The 16,763-nt window shown below is 39.0% G+C and overlaps 1 protein-coding gene across 1 annotated transcript in view; it reads right to left on the bottom strand.

Annotated features, from left to right (window-relative positions):
• The window catches only part of NEK10 (NIMA related kinase 10), a 209,022-nt gene that overhangs the window by 99,259 nt on the left and 93,000 nt on the right, over window positions 1-16,763 (bottom strand). The gene's annotated exons all lie outside the window — the stretch shown is intronic.

Here is a 16,763-nt window from a genome sequence, read left to right as displayed (position 1 = left end):
AATCAGAGGGACAGAGTGAAGATTGGCCTGACATCTCACAAGGATGTCATGCCAATCTGTGAAGCATTCCATGTTCTGGAAGCAGTAAGATGACAGGAAAAAGGTTCTCTACATTAGGACCATTCTCTAGTCAACAGAGTCGTGTCCTATAGGAGTAAAGAGTGACAATTCTGACACTGCCATACATGCCGTCTGGAATGAGCAGACGGCAAAAGCCAGACTCCTCACTGTTGGAGAGGGAGTCTACAGATGGGCAAGGAAAGAGGTAGGTTGACTCCATCATAAGACAATAAACTAGAGGTAGAGACGACACTGTGAACTCCTGTTTAGCCTATTACTGATACAGGTGGTTGCATACAGAAATACATATAGACATGTGAATGTACACAGGTTAGTATACACTTGTATCTCTTTGCTCTGTCAGCTGAAAAGGCTTAGAAATGACAATGCCTTGGTGGCAGTGAGTACTCTTAGCACCAGATTTTGTATTTCAAGTGTCTATTTATTTTTGAGAGGGAGGGGGAGAGAGAGAGAGAGATACAGAGACAGAGAATCTGAAGCAGGCTCCATGAGGTCAGTGCAGAGCTCGATGTGGGGCTTGAACTCACAAACTGTGAAATCATGACCTGAGCCAAATCAAGAGTTGGACAATTAAGCAACTGAGATACCCAGGAGTCCCCAGATCTTGTGGTTTTAATACCATTCTCTATAAGAATCAGGACTCCTAGGAGAAATGCCTGATTTCAGGACTGGGGGCAGGATATGTACTAATGTCTAAAGCATCCTGTAGTGACAGGAAGTTAGTGTTCAAAAGAAAAAAAAAAGTCTTATAATTTGACTTCTGTGTCCCTTTGATACGTATCAAAGGGACACAGAAGGCAACCTAAAGAGCTCCCACTGACCAAACATGGAACAATGTGAGCAGCAAAATAAATAAAATAGTGTATTACCCAGCTTGAGATGCCATGACAAAACACTACAGATGAGATGTCTAAAGCAGGAATAAATAGGAATTTATTTCTCACAATTGGGAAAGCTGGGAAGTCTAAGATCAAGGTACTAGCCAGCTCTGTTTCCCAGTGAGGCCTTCTTCTTGGCCTGCAGGCCACCATCCTGCTGTACCCTCAAGTGGCTGGGTGAGGTAGGGGGAGGGGAAGATTGTACAGAGGGGTGATTGATCTCTGGTGTTTCTTATAAGAGCACGGATCCCATCTTCCAGACCTCATCTAAACCTAATCACTTCACAAAAGCCCAACTCCAGACATCATCATCGCAGGACCCTCAGGGAACAACTAGTTTTCACCTAAAGCCAGGAGGTGAAGTTTCAGAGAAAGATTATGAGGAGACTGCTAATGTCAGGAGGCATTCCATGGGGTTGAAGTGGAAGCGCAGGGCAGAGGGGAAGGAATGACGGTCAGTGAGCCAGTGGAGAGGAGCCCCAGGGCACGGTCAGGGATAACAGCATCCCCAGTCCTGAAAGCAGCAGCCCAGCTGTGTCCCTGACCCTAGTGTCTCCTGCTCTAGGCCACACCCTCTACAGCCACTAAAGTGATCTTCCCATAATGGAAAGCGGATCCCTTCACCACTTCTGAGGACCAGATCACATTCTCCCATTGCCCTGTGAGTCTCACCCATTAAGAACAGCAACAACAAATAATGTAAAATCCTTCCTTGACCCCAAATCCTCCTGTAAATACCACCCTTTTCTTCATTTCCAGGCAAAGTCTTTTGAAAGAGTGATTCCTGCTGGCCCTCTCCACTGCTTCCTGCACCAGCCATTATCAACCCAACTACAGTCGGCATCCATTCCCATCTTGCCATTGATACGACTCCTCCTTAGAACACCAGTGGGTTACTAATTGCCTCACTTGTTTTAGGTGACTTCCTTGCAGTTTTTGACACTATTGACTGAAACTTACTTGTTGAGATTTTTTTTTTCATGTATTCAATAAAGAGTTACAAAGTACCTCCAAAGTACCAGGTCTGTTCTACCTGTTTGGAATACACTAACAAAGGCACTGGTCTTCATGGAGCTTACCTTCCAGTAAGAAGCAGGCAGGGGAGATAAAAAATACAGTACAACACAACGATTAAAAAATAAATTCTATAGTATTTTAGGATGTGATAAATGCTATAGGAAATAGAAAAGTTGGATTAGAATAAAGGAGGTCAGGAATACATGGGGAGGCAAGCTGCAATATTCGAAAGGGTAGTCCCCTGCCTCTCAGTTCCCATATAATGGTACCTCTTTCCTTCACTCATGTGTTAAATGCTGTTTTTCTTCTCATTCTTCACTCTCTCTTTGGAAAATTTCTTGCACACCCAAGGTTTCCACTGAAACCATATGGGGACAACTCCCAGATCTAAACTCCATCCACATCCCCCTCAGGCACACACAGGGGACCTCATCCTGTGGTATCTCTGTCATAAGCCACTGATTCTTACTTAGGGTTAACATGCTGAACTCTGAATGATTGGTCTAGTTTACAAATCAGAGCCGAGAACCCACGCATCCAAGATCAACAACCCTGATGCTTTCTTGAGTTTCAAGGGCTATTTCTAAGGTATAGCAAAAGGGCTGAGGCATCTGTGCAGAGGTGCTGTATCAGGGAAATAGTCAGCTCCAGGGAGCCATCTTAAACCACAGGGCCTGTTTCCTTCATAATTCCCGGTGGGACCTGTGACTATCTTTGCCCTGATACTCCCTCCTGAGGCAAACATTTCTTTTTATTTTTCTACTTCCATCTCTCCTTTCATTTGTACTTCAAACAATCCTTTGGCTTTTAAAGATGGGTGTGTGTGTGTGTGTGTGTGTGTGTGTGTGTGTGTGTGTGTGTGTACATGCATGGAAGCTTTTTCTTAATCTGAAAGACTCAAGCCTGGCTATTCTGCATCCCATTGAACCTTTCTGATTTTGAGAGCCAATGTTTCCATAGCATCATCTGCCTTTTCAGATTTATCCCCAATTCCTGGTGTACCCGCCATTATCACACTAGTGACCCACAGATAAACTTAACCTTCCAAATGCTAGTACTTGCCACAGAAGACAAACTTATGTGACAGCTATGAGTTCATGAGAACAATCTTATATACGGCACTAATGAGCAGAAAGAAATACTAGAGTGGAAGCAGATTCATTTGTTGAAGGGAATATGAAATTAGACAAGAAATTAGAATTTTTAGAGAAACTGAAAAGCTATCATTGAGAAAGTATTGGCAATATAATGATGTAGCATCACAAAAGTGGTGTTGGGAGACATCAAAAAAGAAAATTTTGCCTAGCAAATGTTAGAGATTACTAATAAAAGAATCTTGAGGAGTTTGGGATCCAGTTAAGGCTAAATTTTTAGAGATAGGTTTCTTCTATTAAAATAATTTACATAACATTATTTGCTTCACTGGATAAGGATAGAAAAGGGATTTTTGTGTCCCACAGCAATGTATTAATTCTGAGTCTATTAAAAAAGTACATTTAGTTCTCAGGTTCTGGCTACCAAACTTTCATCTCCTTAGACTACCTGAAAGAAAAAGGAAAAAGAAAACTAATTTGTCATTGTTAATGAAAAAGAAACAAAAATATAAATTTTAGAAGAATATAAACCATCTATCTGGGAACACAAGGTTCACTATTTGCTCAATCAAGGAGACAAAAGTTCATATGAAATCATGAGGATATAAATCTGACCTGAAGTGACAAAATCAAATGTATAGCCCAATAATTATAGTTTGTTGAGACTGAAAGTCAAATTATGCTCTTAGAATGATTCAATATAGCAGTAATAGGTTGGATAAAGTGCACACAAGCACACAAGTGCATGTGTGTGTGTATGTATGTGTGCACACATGTTGGGGCACATGTTTATGGTTTCTGGAGGTGGGTACAAAATTTCTGAGAAACAGCTCAATAAACAATCACTATGGTGGGATGGGAGTCAATGAATATTAATAGAGGTGAGGGACGTTGGGAGAACACAGAGGAAATAATTGGCTAAGTCACCTTTTCTGGAGCGAGTGAGCACTGTGATAGTCAGAGCCTCGGTGAGATGAGCAGAGTTTAGCAAAAAGGACTCCGGGCAGAATGATGAATGCAGTTGCAGGATCCACCCGTGTTCGGAATTTCTGCTATGAGACCCTACTTATTAAGCACCTACAGGCATAGATAGAACATGATCTAGTCTCACTAGAGCCACGGAAGGGAAAGGGCACTCTGGTCAGCCCTCTGTGTCCCCCACCATGGAAAGGTGAGAGGAGGGGCTAAAGGAGACACCGAGAGGCCAGTGAGCTGTAGTTAATGTGATGGCTAAGGAAACAGGGAGAAGAGAGATTCCTCAGAACTGACTAGATGTGAGAAGGAGAATAATGGAAGGGAAGACCCCTCATTTCCAGGCTCCCAAGTGTCTGGCCTGGTTGATGGGGTGGGAATCAGTATCATTAACATACATACAAGGGGAGCATGTGTGGGAGAACAAACTGATGAATTTGGAATACATGAATTCATGCCCATGAGATCCACAGTTGAGAACAGCCAATGGGTAATATCATTCTGGAGGTTAACAGTCTCTTAAAGTTTTATCCATAGAGGTTATGTACCCTGGTTTCATGGAAAGTTTCTCAACTCACAGAAGCCTGCTGCCATTAAGCACGTTGTTAAACAGATTTGATATCTAAACAGTTCCGAGAATGTTTTAAACACAAACTTCTTACAGAGAGAAAAGAATTAGATGACACATTCAAGAACTGTAGAATAATATACTATGGCTGAAGAAAACTGGCCACACTCTGATCACAAATTGTAGGGCCTGCTGGCCCCTAGTTGCATCTAGGCCTGGCAGATGTAGCCAATAAAAATCCAGGATATTCAGTGGAATTTGAATTACTAAAATATGCAATAGTTGGGACACATTTACACTAAAAAAATACAATATTTGGGACATAAACTGAAAAATGCCTTGTTTGTCTGAAATTCAAATTTTATTTGAATTTTATCTGGCAACCCTAGCTGCAATGTTATTTGTGTACTCTCCTTTGTTAGTGTTCAAGTCATCCTTCTTACAGAAAGGCAAACAAAAAGCTATTTACATATTAAGTACAGTTTTCTTCACTTACTTTATACAAATAATGGAAGCAGTGTATTTAAATGGGGCATTGGGGACATTTCTCAAAAAGCATCATATTTCCTTCATGTTGCATACAGACATGTATTAATGTGTCTTAACACCAATGAAATCAATGATTAGGAAGTTCTTTTAAATATAAGCAGCATCTTAAAGTGCAAAACACATATGAATAACTGAAATGTTAAATCCAGGCCCAATTCTGATAGCAATGAGCGTATCTTATCTGTAAGTGATTTAGTTAGATAATAAGTCCACTGGACTATGATTCATCCATAGTAGCCTCATTAGTTCCAAGGTCAAGGTAGGCCACGACCAGTTTCTAGATGCCAAACCTTCATATTGGGTCACCTGTGTCCTGTGGATTGGGTTCAGTGAGATGTATGATTCAGACCTTTCAGTAACATCTTCTAAACTAGAGTGCCAACACACTCATTGGAAGAGTTGTCAATCTGTTTTCCATTAACAAGTAGGAGATGACTTTTAAAACTAAAACGAACCCATCATTTCACTGATTGATGCAGTACTTCTTTCGATTGGGGAAGCAGTTATATGTAATATATATGTAACTCACGATGGTAAAGAGAATAGATCGATGTTGTCTTATGCAAAATAGGACCTGTGGATACCAGTGTGGCTGTCAGTCTGCTTTAACTGATGTGTTGTGTTAACTGGAAAATGAAAAGTTAAGTTAGACTCAATTTTCATCTCCCCACTGGGATCATTTGGACATTGCCCAGGTGGCACAATTGGTTTCAGATCATTTTATAGGACACAGCAATAATGATTTAGGATCTGTCCATGAGATAATGTATGTGCAAGTGCCATGAAAAATTCTATGTGCTGTACAAGTGCAAAGTGCCACCACCACCACCACCACCACCATAATCATCATCATTACTATTATTATTTACATAAGGAAATCTGACACCTTTCGTGAGGATCGTTACAATAAGTGAGTTAGAAAACAACAGGCATCACAACGGACATGGTAGTGAAGATGGGACCGTCATATTTCTGAATCCTCAAGACAGATGTCTGACTGGACAACTAAACAGAACAAATATTTGACCTTCAGCCTATTCAAGTCAAAGTCAAATAGGCCACAGACTTTTACCACTCTTGGTAAAAAAAAATTGGTAGTGCTCACCACACTGCCAGGCTATCTTTTCAACCAGGTCAGTTTGAGAAACGTATGTGTGATCTTGAAACACTAGTGGCTGCCCGCTCTCACTGCCTCAACTATGCCAGCCTCCCTCCAGATCTTTGCTCCTCAATCATGGTGACACTTACCTAGCGTTTTCCCCCCCTTTACCACCATGCAATATCACCCTTTCACATATAGATCAAGTTCTACCTATTGCATGAAACCTTCTTACCAAGCCAGCAAACACAGATGGCCTCACACCAAATCGTAGGAGCATCACAGCCCATACTCTTCCCTAATCACACTTTCATCTACTAAACAAACATTCATGGGACACCTACTCTGTGCCAGGCACTGCTGTAGATGTTGGGACACAGCATGAAACATACCAAAAAATGCCTGGCCTCACGGGAGCTTCTGTTATCCCAAGGGGGACAACAAACATATAAGTAAATAAGTAAAAATATACTAAGTGCTATGGAGAAAATAGATTTATTATTTAAAGTAAAAGTATATTTCATGAGTTAGCATTTAATTGTTCTGTGGCATCAAGCAGCTATTTGACCTTTGGAGCTATTTGACCTTTTCTCATCTCTATAAGAGAGATTTGTAAGCTCTATTCCTATTTTAAAATGCTGTGGCTATCAATTAAAGTTTAAAAACATCTTAATGACATATATATGTTGTACAGTTTTGTAACAAAGATGAAATTTATTTTTCAGTATGACCTAAATTCTGAGGACAGAGTCAACATTATGTTCAAAATTAGATCACTTGCTACTCAAAAATCAATCTGTGAGCAAATAAGCAGTTTTTGATGATACATTGCTTTGGCTACACAATTAAAGCCTGTTTTTTGTTTAAGATTTTTAAACAAAACAAAAGATTTTTATTCCAAAAGAGCACAAGTGCATATTTCAAGTCACTTTTAAGGACTCATTCATTCTTTTTCATTGTAGATGTCACAGGACTGAATCCTCACTGTATTTTCTCATAAAATGCTGGGCAAATAGATCCTAAATCTATAATCTGCTGTGGCTGAAGAAGAGAAGAAAAGTATTCTTCTTTCACTTCTTAAACAGAAGCTCCAAAACACCGAATATATGAATAACCTTTGCCATGGCCTCTGGCAGCCTTTTCACAATGGATTTCACTCTTGTCTCTCTGCTCCTGATAAGCAAATCATTTGCTAAACCCCAACAAAGAAAGCTATCAGTAAAAACAGATTCGGTGAGATTTGGGGAGTACAGAAAAGTCTGCACCCACTCTAGCTTCCCTGAGGTCCGTGTCTCCTTCTCACAAGTGATCTCCTCTTTTGTGTTAACCACTGTAGATGTTCCCAGGAAACCGATGAGAAATTAGAGAGAAAAGGTTGAAACACAGGGAATCACTGGCTACAGTATTGATAGACTGGTTGACAATGACAAAGAATTTCAGACACAGTCCTTACAAATTCTATGCAAGACCAGAAATAATAAATGTGATGGAGGGCCACAACAAAAAATGATAATTTACAGTATTAATATGAAACAAATGAAATACTTGGGATGAGCAAATAAAAAAGTATTTAGTTCACTGACAGCGACTTGTCACTGAAGAAAAGTACAATTAAAAATAAAGATTCATGAACCATAATGCATTTGCATGAAAATGCATAAACATAAACAAAATAGAATGTTTTAGAAATATAAAGACCACCAATATGGAATAATGTGTGCCCCTCCCCAAAAGGAGTAGAGGAGTTAAGAAGGAAGCGATTCTAAAGGGCAAGGGAAAAAGAATTAAGCCACTTTTTAGGATAACTGTTCCTGGCTGACTGTAATTCTTACATGACAAGAGAAATTATTTTCCTTAATACTTGGTTTAGCTGACATTCTGGTCTGCCAAAATTGATTATTGTTTCTATTAACCTGACTAAAATTAAGGTTTAAAATAAAAGCAATTTTCCACTGTATGACTCCAAGATTTCTGTGTAAAAGTTGAAGAATGAAGGTCCATTTTACGACCATTTTACCAGCACCAAATTGCCAATTTCCCTCCTGGAGGCAAGGAGGTAAGTGGTCTACCTAAATCTTTCTTTCTCAAGTCAGTGAAATGCAAGGCAAGCAGATTTTGCTTTTGTTAGAAGCATTAACCTTTAAAATCTCCACATTCCCAACTTCCAACACCACTGAAATTAATTTTAGCAATCGAATGCTTATAAAAATAATCCTTCCTTCTCTCTTTTCAATAGAATAACCGCAGACTTTCAAAACAGAAAGAAATAAAGCACTTCGTTCAGTACCAAATTTATTGTGTTCCTTTTAGGAATTAACTGTTATCTGTGCAGTCCATGGGATGCCAGTTCTTTATGGAGAAAACAAATCAATTTAGCAATGAATCTGGTGCGGCTAAATGGAATGACACCTTGACTCCACAGGACTGTGGAAAAGTAGCTGTCTTCTTTGTGTTTTGTTTACTTCCCAATATAACAGGAAAATGACCTGTCAAGTATGTTAGAAAGATTGTCAAATGCAACATATTTTTAAAAATAAGGCACAGGAATACCATAGTCATTCAAGTAATTTCTACTCCTCCCTTTTCTTCAAATGTTGGCCGTTTAAGTAGGAGCAAGGGAGAAACAGAAACAGGAAAAGTGAAATAAAGGTCGTACTTTGCTTAGTTTACCACATTTAAAGACTATCACCTTAAGTTATTATACCAACGCTGAAAGATTCAATGGTTTTAAATTGATAACCCAATTTCTTTATCTCTTTTTTTCAAATGTATGAAGAGTATAAACTATAGGTTTTATGAATGGGTTCATTGTCTAAGAAAAGAAATTGGTCATACACAAAGGCAGGGTTCTTGACAGTCAATGAAAACACGAGGAATTCCAGACAGAGTCATTACAAATTCAGTACAACAGCAAGAAATAATAAATGTGACTGAAGGCCACAACGAAAATGATAATTTACAATACTAACATGAAACAAAGGAAACACTGGAGATGAACAAATAAAAAAGTATTTAGTTCAATGACAGCCACCTGTCACTGATGAAAGGTACAACTGAAAATAAAGATTCATGAACCATAACATATTTGCACTAAAATGCATAAACATACACAAAATAGAATGTTTTAGAAATATAAAGATCCCTATTTTGGAATATGTGCCCCCCAAAATTTATATATTGAGATCCTAACCCCCAATGGGATGGCATCAAGAGGGGGTCTTTGGGAGATGGTTAGATCATGAAGGCAGACCATCATGAATGATATTGAACAATATTCGTGTCCTTTTAAAAGAAACCCCAGCAAGCTCTCTTGCCCCTTCAACATGTACTGGACACAGTGAGAAGACAGCCCTCGGTGAACCAGAAGCAAGCCTCACCAGACACCAAATCTGCCAGTACCTTGATGTTGGATTTCATAGCCTCTACAACTGTGAGAAATAAATTTCTGTTGTTTGTAAACCACCCAGTCCGTGGCATTCTGTATAAGCCTGAACTGATGAAGACAACCACTCAATTAAAGAACAAACAAACAAAACACACAATAGCAGTAGGAGATTTTTACATGCCAATTTATCATTGACATAAATAAGGATATAGAAGATCTGAATAATTTGTCAATAAATATAGTTGGATAACCACATATTGAGCCCTGGGGCCTAAAAAGAAAACACATTCTCTTCCAAGAATATACAAAACTTACATAAACTTAACTACATGTCATGTGTAACAGACCATTCTCTTGGTAACTTGTCAACAAAATAATTTTACTGATAAGCATGCCCTGTGTACTCCTTTCATACATTATTTCTGGGCTTGGCCATGTGACTGGCTTTAGCCAATGAGATATTAGCAAGTGTTATGCTAATAGATGCTGGGTGAGGGTTTGTATATGGAGGCTATATTTTTGTAACTCTAACTCTTGAGACACTCCCTCTCAGCTCTCAACCACCATAACGTAGGAACAAGGGGGAGAAGAAGGGGGGAAATGGTGGGGGAAAGGGAGAGAGGCAAACCATGAGAGACTCTTGAATGCTGACAAAAACTGAGAACTGATGGATGTAGGGGGGAGGGAGGATGGGCATGGAGGAGGGCACTCGTGGGGATGAGCACTGGGTGTTATGTGCAAACTAATTTGACAATGAACTATTTGTAAAAAAAAAAAAAAAAACAAAAACAAAAATGATTTAAAAAAAAATACCAAAACTGAATGAAGGAGGAAAAGAAAACCTGAATAGAACAATAACAAAAAATTGAACTAATAACCAAAAAACTCCTCACAAGGAAAAGTCCAGGACCAGATGACTTCACTGGAGAATTCTATAATGTATAAGAAAGAAGCAGCAATCCTTCACAAAATGTACCAAGAAATAGAAGAGGAAGAAACACTTTGTAACTCATTCAATGAGGACAGTATCACCATGACAGTATCACCATGATACCAAAACCAAAGACCTAACAAGAGAAGAAAACTATAGGCCAATATCTCTTGTGAACATAGACATCAAAAACTTCAACAAAATACCACCACAATGAACCTAACAACACATAAAAAGGATTATACACCATGACCAAGTGGAATTTATCCCAGAAATTCAAGATTGATTCAAAATACAAAAATCAATCAAATGTAATACCTCACATTGACAGCATGAGAGAAATCATCTCAATAGATGCAGAAAAAGTGTCTGACAAAATTGAACTCTGTCTCATGATAAAAGCACTCAACAATCTAGGAACAGAAGGAAACTTTCCTACCTAATAAAAGGCATCTACACAATCCTCAAACACCATCATACTTAATAATAAAAACAAAGAGTGCCCCCATACATGTAAATACAAATACATTTTTAAAAAAACGGAATTTTTCCTGATGCCAAGGTGACTTTCCAATGCCTTCCCCCCATTTTTCTTAGTGCATTTACCTTAGAAAACTTGTCATTGTGAATTCTTTCTCTGTCCCTTGAAGATGTACATCAATCTTTTGAAAACCAAAACAAGCCTCTTGGTCAGTTTTTCAACCAGGAGTCTTTTTCTTAAGGATCTGGGACCCATCATCAAGGAAGACAGGGCCCCTACCCCCAGTTTCCATGGGAAGGCAGGAGTCTAACTTCAGCTAGCACCTGGTTCCAAGTTACAAACCTACCACCTGTCATAAAGATATGAGTAATTTGTTTTTCTTTTGGATGAAGGCAATTAGCAAACTCAGGTGGCCACCCCAATTACCAGGTGAATTTAGGATGAACTATGTGTGACAAATGCCGCTGTCAAGTCCTCTTACTTGAAGAAGTGTTTCCATTTCTTTGGGGAACATGCATGTAATGGGTTGCATCTGCTTAGTTATACCATTTGATCTTTACATTCTCTTTAGTGAATACCTGTGACGCAATGATTTCTCAGATATAATACTTGAGCATGGCAACCAGATCTCATTCTGGTTTAATGCTTATTCAATAATAAAGCTGTTTTGTTTCACTTTGACTTCTGTGGAGAATTTGTCTGGGTGGGCAGGAGACTTTCTTTTTAGCTTATATTTCCCTTGCATCTCCTAAAATCAGGAATGTCTGCTTTCATAATTTCTATTCAAAAGTGTACTGGAGTTTCTAGCCAGGGCAATCAGACAGGAAAAGAAAATAAAAGACATTCATACTGAAAAATAAAAAAGGAGAAAAACTATTTCTATTCACAGATGACATAATCTTATATGTAGAAAATCTTAGGAAATATATAAAAACAATTACAGCTAAGGTTGCATGATATAAGATCAATATACAAAAATCAATTATATTTCTATACACGAGCAATGAACAATCCAAGATTAAATTAAGAAAACAACTTCATTTAACAGGGCATCATAAAAGAATAATATACATAGGAATAAATTTAACAAAAGAAGTGCACTACTTGTACACTGAAACTTATAAAAACATTGTTGAAACCAGACCTAAATAAAAGGAAATACATCTTGTGTTCAAAGACTGGAAACTCAATATTGTTAAAATAGCTGAATTAGTTTTCTCTTGTGGCTGTAACAAATTACCACAAACTTAATGGTTTAAAACACAGAGGTATTATCTTCCAGTTCTAGATGATTGCAAAATAATTCTGCTAGGCTAAAATCAAAGCTTTGGCAAAGCTGCATTCTCTTCTGAAGGCTTTTTCCTTGCATTTCCCAGTTTGTAAAGACCACCCTCAATTCTTGATTTATGGCCCTTCCATTTTCAAAACCAACAATAGCCAGTTCAGTCTTTGACAGAGCACATCACTCTGACGCTCTCTGCTTCCGTTTTGTATTTAAAGGCACTTGTCATTACACTGTGAGCAGCACCTCCAGTTGCTACCTTCCTCCCCTTAACCATGTAACATAACATATTCACAGGGTCTAGGGATTATATCAGGATTGTGAGTATATTGGGGCAGAAGGTGGGAGTGTGGGGGAGTCCACTTTTCTGCTTATCACAAGGTGAACATTCACAAAGTCGATCTACAGATTCAATCCAGCTGAGGTTTTTTGCAGAAATTGACAAACTGAACCTAAAATTTATATGGAAACACACAGGACACAGAATAGCCAAAATAGTTCTTGAAAAATAAGAACAAAGTTAGAGAACTCACACTTCCTGATTTCAAAACTTAATACAAAGCTACAGTAATCAAGACTGTGTGACAGAGCTAAGGGTGGCGTATTTCTGGGAGTTCAGAAATAAATCTTCATGTGTATAGTCAATTGATTTTGTATAACAATGCCAAGACAGTGATTGGGGAAAGGCTGGTCTTTTGAACAAACAGTGCCGGGACAACCAGATATCCACATGTAGAAGCATCAACTTAAAACCCTACCTCCTATCATATATAAAAATTAACTCTATGGGACGCCTAGGCGGTTCAGTCGGTTCAGTGTCCAACTTCAGCTCAGGTCATGATCTCACGGTTCGTGGGTTTGAGCCCCACATCGGGCTCTGTGCTGACAGCTCAGAGCCTGGACACCTGCTTCAGATTCTGTGTCTCCCTCTCTCTCTGACCCTCCTCTGCTCCTGCTGTCTCTCTCTCTCAGAAATAAATAAAAAACATTAAAAAAAATTAACTCTAAATGTATCATGGACCTAAACATAAGAACTAAAACTATAAAACTATTAGAAGAAAATATAGAAATAGGCCTTTACGACCTTCAATTAGGCAACGATTTCTCGGTTATGATACTTAAGCACCGCAACCAAATCAATACATTGGGTTTCAACAAAACTAAAAATGTTTGTGCTTCAAAGAATACTATCAAGAGAGTGAGTAAAGAATCTGCAGAATGGGAGAGAAATATTTGTAAATCATATACCTAATAAGGGCCTGGTATGCAGATTAAGTAAGAATCTTTATGATACAATAATAACAAAAGTAATCCAATTTAAAAATGAGCAAAAAAAAAAAAAAAAAAGTTGTTCAACATCACTAACCACAAGGAAACGCAAATCAAGACCACAGCGAGGTAATACGTCACATCCACTAGGATGGCTAGAGTGAAAAGGACAAATAATAAGTGCTGCTGGTGATAGGGAGAGATTGGAATCCTCATATTGCTGGTGGGAATATAGAATGGTGCATTCACTTTGGAAGACATTTTGGCAGTTAGCCAAAGAGTTAAACATAGTTACCAGATTGAGGAGTATGACTCCAAACAGTGCCAAAATCCTATCTATGATCCTTCAGGTCTGACCACAGGCAGCTGCAAGGCTTTGACTATGACTAGCAGATGTCAGGAAGGGGAGGCTGCCCTCCCCACACCAGACGTAGCTAGCGCATTGCCAGTATGTTACAGTTCCTGGAGAGAGTTGCAGTCCAGAACTCAGCCCACCCTCAAACCACAACCAGCCTTGTGCATATGCACAGCAGCATTTCTAGCCCAGGTGCCTCCATTCGGAGGTCTCCTTACCAGAGGCCTTCAGTGGGGCACTTTCCACGGGCCTCAGCTGAGACCACCTTATGGGGGGTCCTGACTGAGGCAGGGCTGTCAGCTACTGTCAACATTTCCACAGACTGCTAATGAATAGCCCCACACGATGTAAGTGTGTAAAAACATGTTAGAATATACATCAACTTTAGGGTAATGGTTACTTCTGGGGAGGATAGAGAAGTAGATTGGGAAAGGCCTCCAATTGAATCCATAACATTATTTCTTTTTTTTTCTTTTTTTTTTTTTTTTGAAGGGGGAGAGGAGGGACACAAAGAGAGGAGAGAGAGATCCCAAGTAGGCCCTATGCCGTCAGCACAGAGCCCGACATAGGGCTTGAACTCATAAACTGTTAGATCATGACCTGCGCCAAAATCAAGAGTCAGACATTTAACCAACTGAGCAACCCAGGTGCCCCTAATGTTATTTCTTTAAAGATATTTTTTCTTAAGTAAATATAATACATTTATTAAAACTTAATGTACATAAATAGGCACTTATTAATGTTTGAAATATTTCATAATAAAAGATAAGAAGAAATATTGAAATAATAGCACAAGATCGTAGGATTGTAGGTGGCTGTAATTTTTTCTTGATACATTTATATATTTTTCAAGTTCTTCCAACCAAAATAAATTTCTTTTATAACCATAATAAAAAAATACATGTGTTTTTCAAAAGCATATCACTATCAACAAATTTCCTTAAGCAGAGAACTTTAAAAAATGAATACTAGAGGTGCCTGGCTGGCTCAGTTAGTACAGCCTGCAACCCTTGAACTTGGGGTCATAAATTCGAGCTCCATGTTGTGTGTAGAGATTACTTTTAAAAAATAGTTAAAAATGAACCTGCATTAAAATCTCATCTTGGTGTAAATGTCTCCATGGACATTTGTTAATAGTTCAGGGCTGAGAAATGCTTTAAAAAAAAAAAAGTAAGCCAGAATTAGTATCTATTCGTTTATATAAAGAACTTCTACAACTCAATACCCCAAAACCAGATAATCCAATTAAAAATTGGATTCAGACACGAACAGACATTGCTCCAAAGAAGACATCCAGATGGCCAACAGACACATGAAAAGATGCTCACCATCACTCATCATCTGGGAAATGCAAATCAAAAGTACAATGAGATTTCACCTCAAACTCGTCAGAGAGGCTAAAATCAACAACACAAGAAACAAGTGTTGGCAAGGATGTGGGAAAGAAAAGAACATGCACTGCTGGTGGGAATGCAAACTGGTGCAACCACTGTGGAAAACAGTGTGGAGGTTCCTCAAAAAGCTAAAAGTTGAACTACCCTGCAATCCAGTAATCACACTACTGGGTATTTACCCCAAAAATGCAAAAACACCAAATCAAAGAGATACACGCACCCCTACATTTATTGCAGCATTATTTACAATAGCCAGACTACAGAAGCAATCCAAGCAACCCACTGGTAGATGAATGGATAAAGAAGATACATACACATGGAATACTAGTTAGCCATAAAAAAGAATGAAATCTTGCCATTTGTAACAATATGAATGGAGTCAGTATAATGGTAAGTGAAATAAGCCAGTCACAGAAGGACAAATAGCATGATTTCACTCATACGTGCAATTTAAGAAACAAACAAACAAAAAATGAGCAAAGAAAAAGAGAGGGAGGTATTGTTCTTCAAGTTTCCCTCTGAAACCGCTCTTGGTAATCACTGCCTATCTACAGACCCAAGGGATGCCCTTCAGTTCTTCCCACTGAGTCATGATTTCACCTTATGAAAATGGCAATTTTCAGTACTTGGCTTTTCTACAACTTCTGTAGAAAGGGATGCTGTTGACCTTGGAAAAGCATTGTGTTCCTTCTCAGAAACTTTCTCACAGCTTGTTTGACACTATTTTCTCTTGGCTCTCCTTCTTCTACCTCCTTTCTGCAAACTCTTTCCAGGTCTCCCCCAAGGCTTTCTCTCTCTGTGCCTACCCCATAAATGTGTGGCTCCTCAAAATCTTGCTCAGCACTTGTCTGTTTGAGCATCCCACCCAGATGCCAATGACTCTGTGTCTCCTCACAAGTCAGGAACTCTCTCCTGAGGCTCACAAAACCTATTTTAGGTTACTTATTGGACATGATAGCCTTACAGCCTCAAAAGCAACTCAAGCTCAACATATTCAAAACTCAACGATTCATTTCCCCTTCTTTGCAAATTCTTCCCTATGTCTTCCCTGATCATGTATATGCTACTGTGGGTTGAACTGTGCCCCCCAAAGGATGTGTTGAAGTAGTAACTCCTGGTACCTGTGAATGTAACCTTATTTGGAAACAGGGTCTTTGCAGATATAATCAAGAGGAGGTTATGCATGACTCGGCGGGGCCCTAATTCAATATGACTAGGGTCTTGATAAAAGAAAAGCCCAGACACAAACAAAGGCGCACAGGGAGAATGCCATAAGGTGACTGAGGCGGAATTTGGAGCGTTGTGTCTACACGTGTGTGCATTCCCAGATCTGTCCTGTCCCCCCAGACGCTCATCAGCTTGTTCAGTACAGAGCTCCATTTCCTAACACTGACAGCTGTCTAGTCAC

Source organism: Hyaena hyaena, unplaced genomic scaffold (assembly GCF_003009895.1).
Source record: "Hyaena hyaena isolate Hyena2069 unplaced genomic scaffold, ASM300989v1 scaffold_216, whole genome shotgun sequence".
Classification (NCBI taxonomy): Eukaryota; Metazoa; Chordata; class Mammalia; order Carnivora; family Hyaenidae; genus Hyaena; species Hyaena hyaena.
This window is presented reverse-complemented; position numbering and strand designations above follow the sequence as displayed.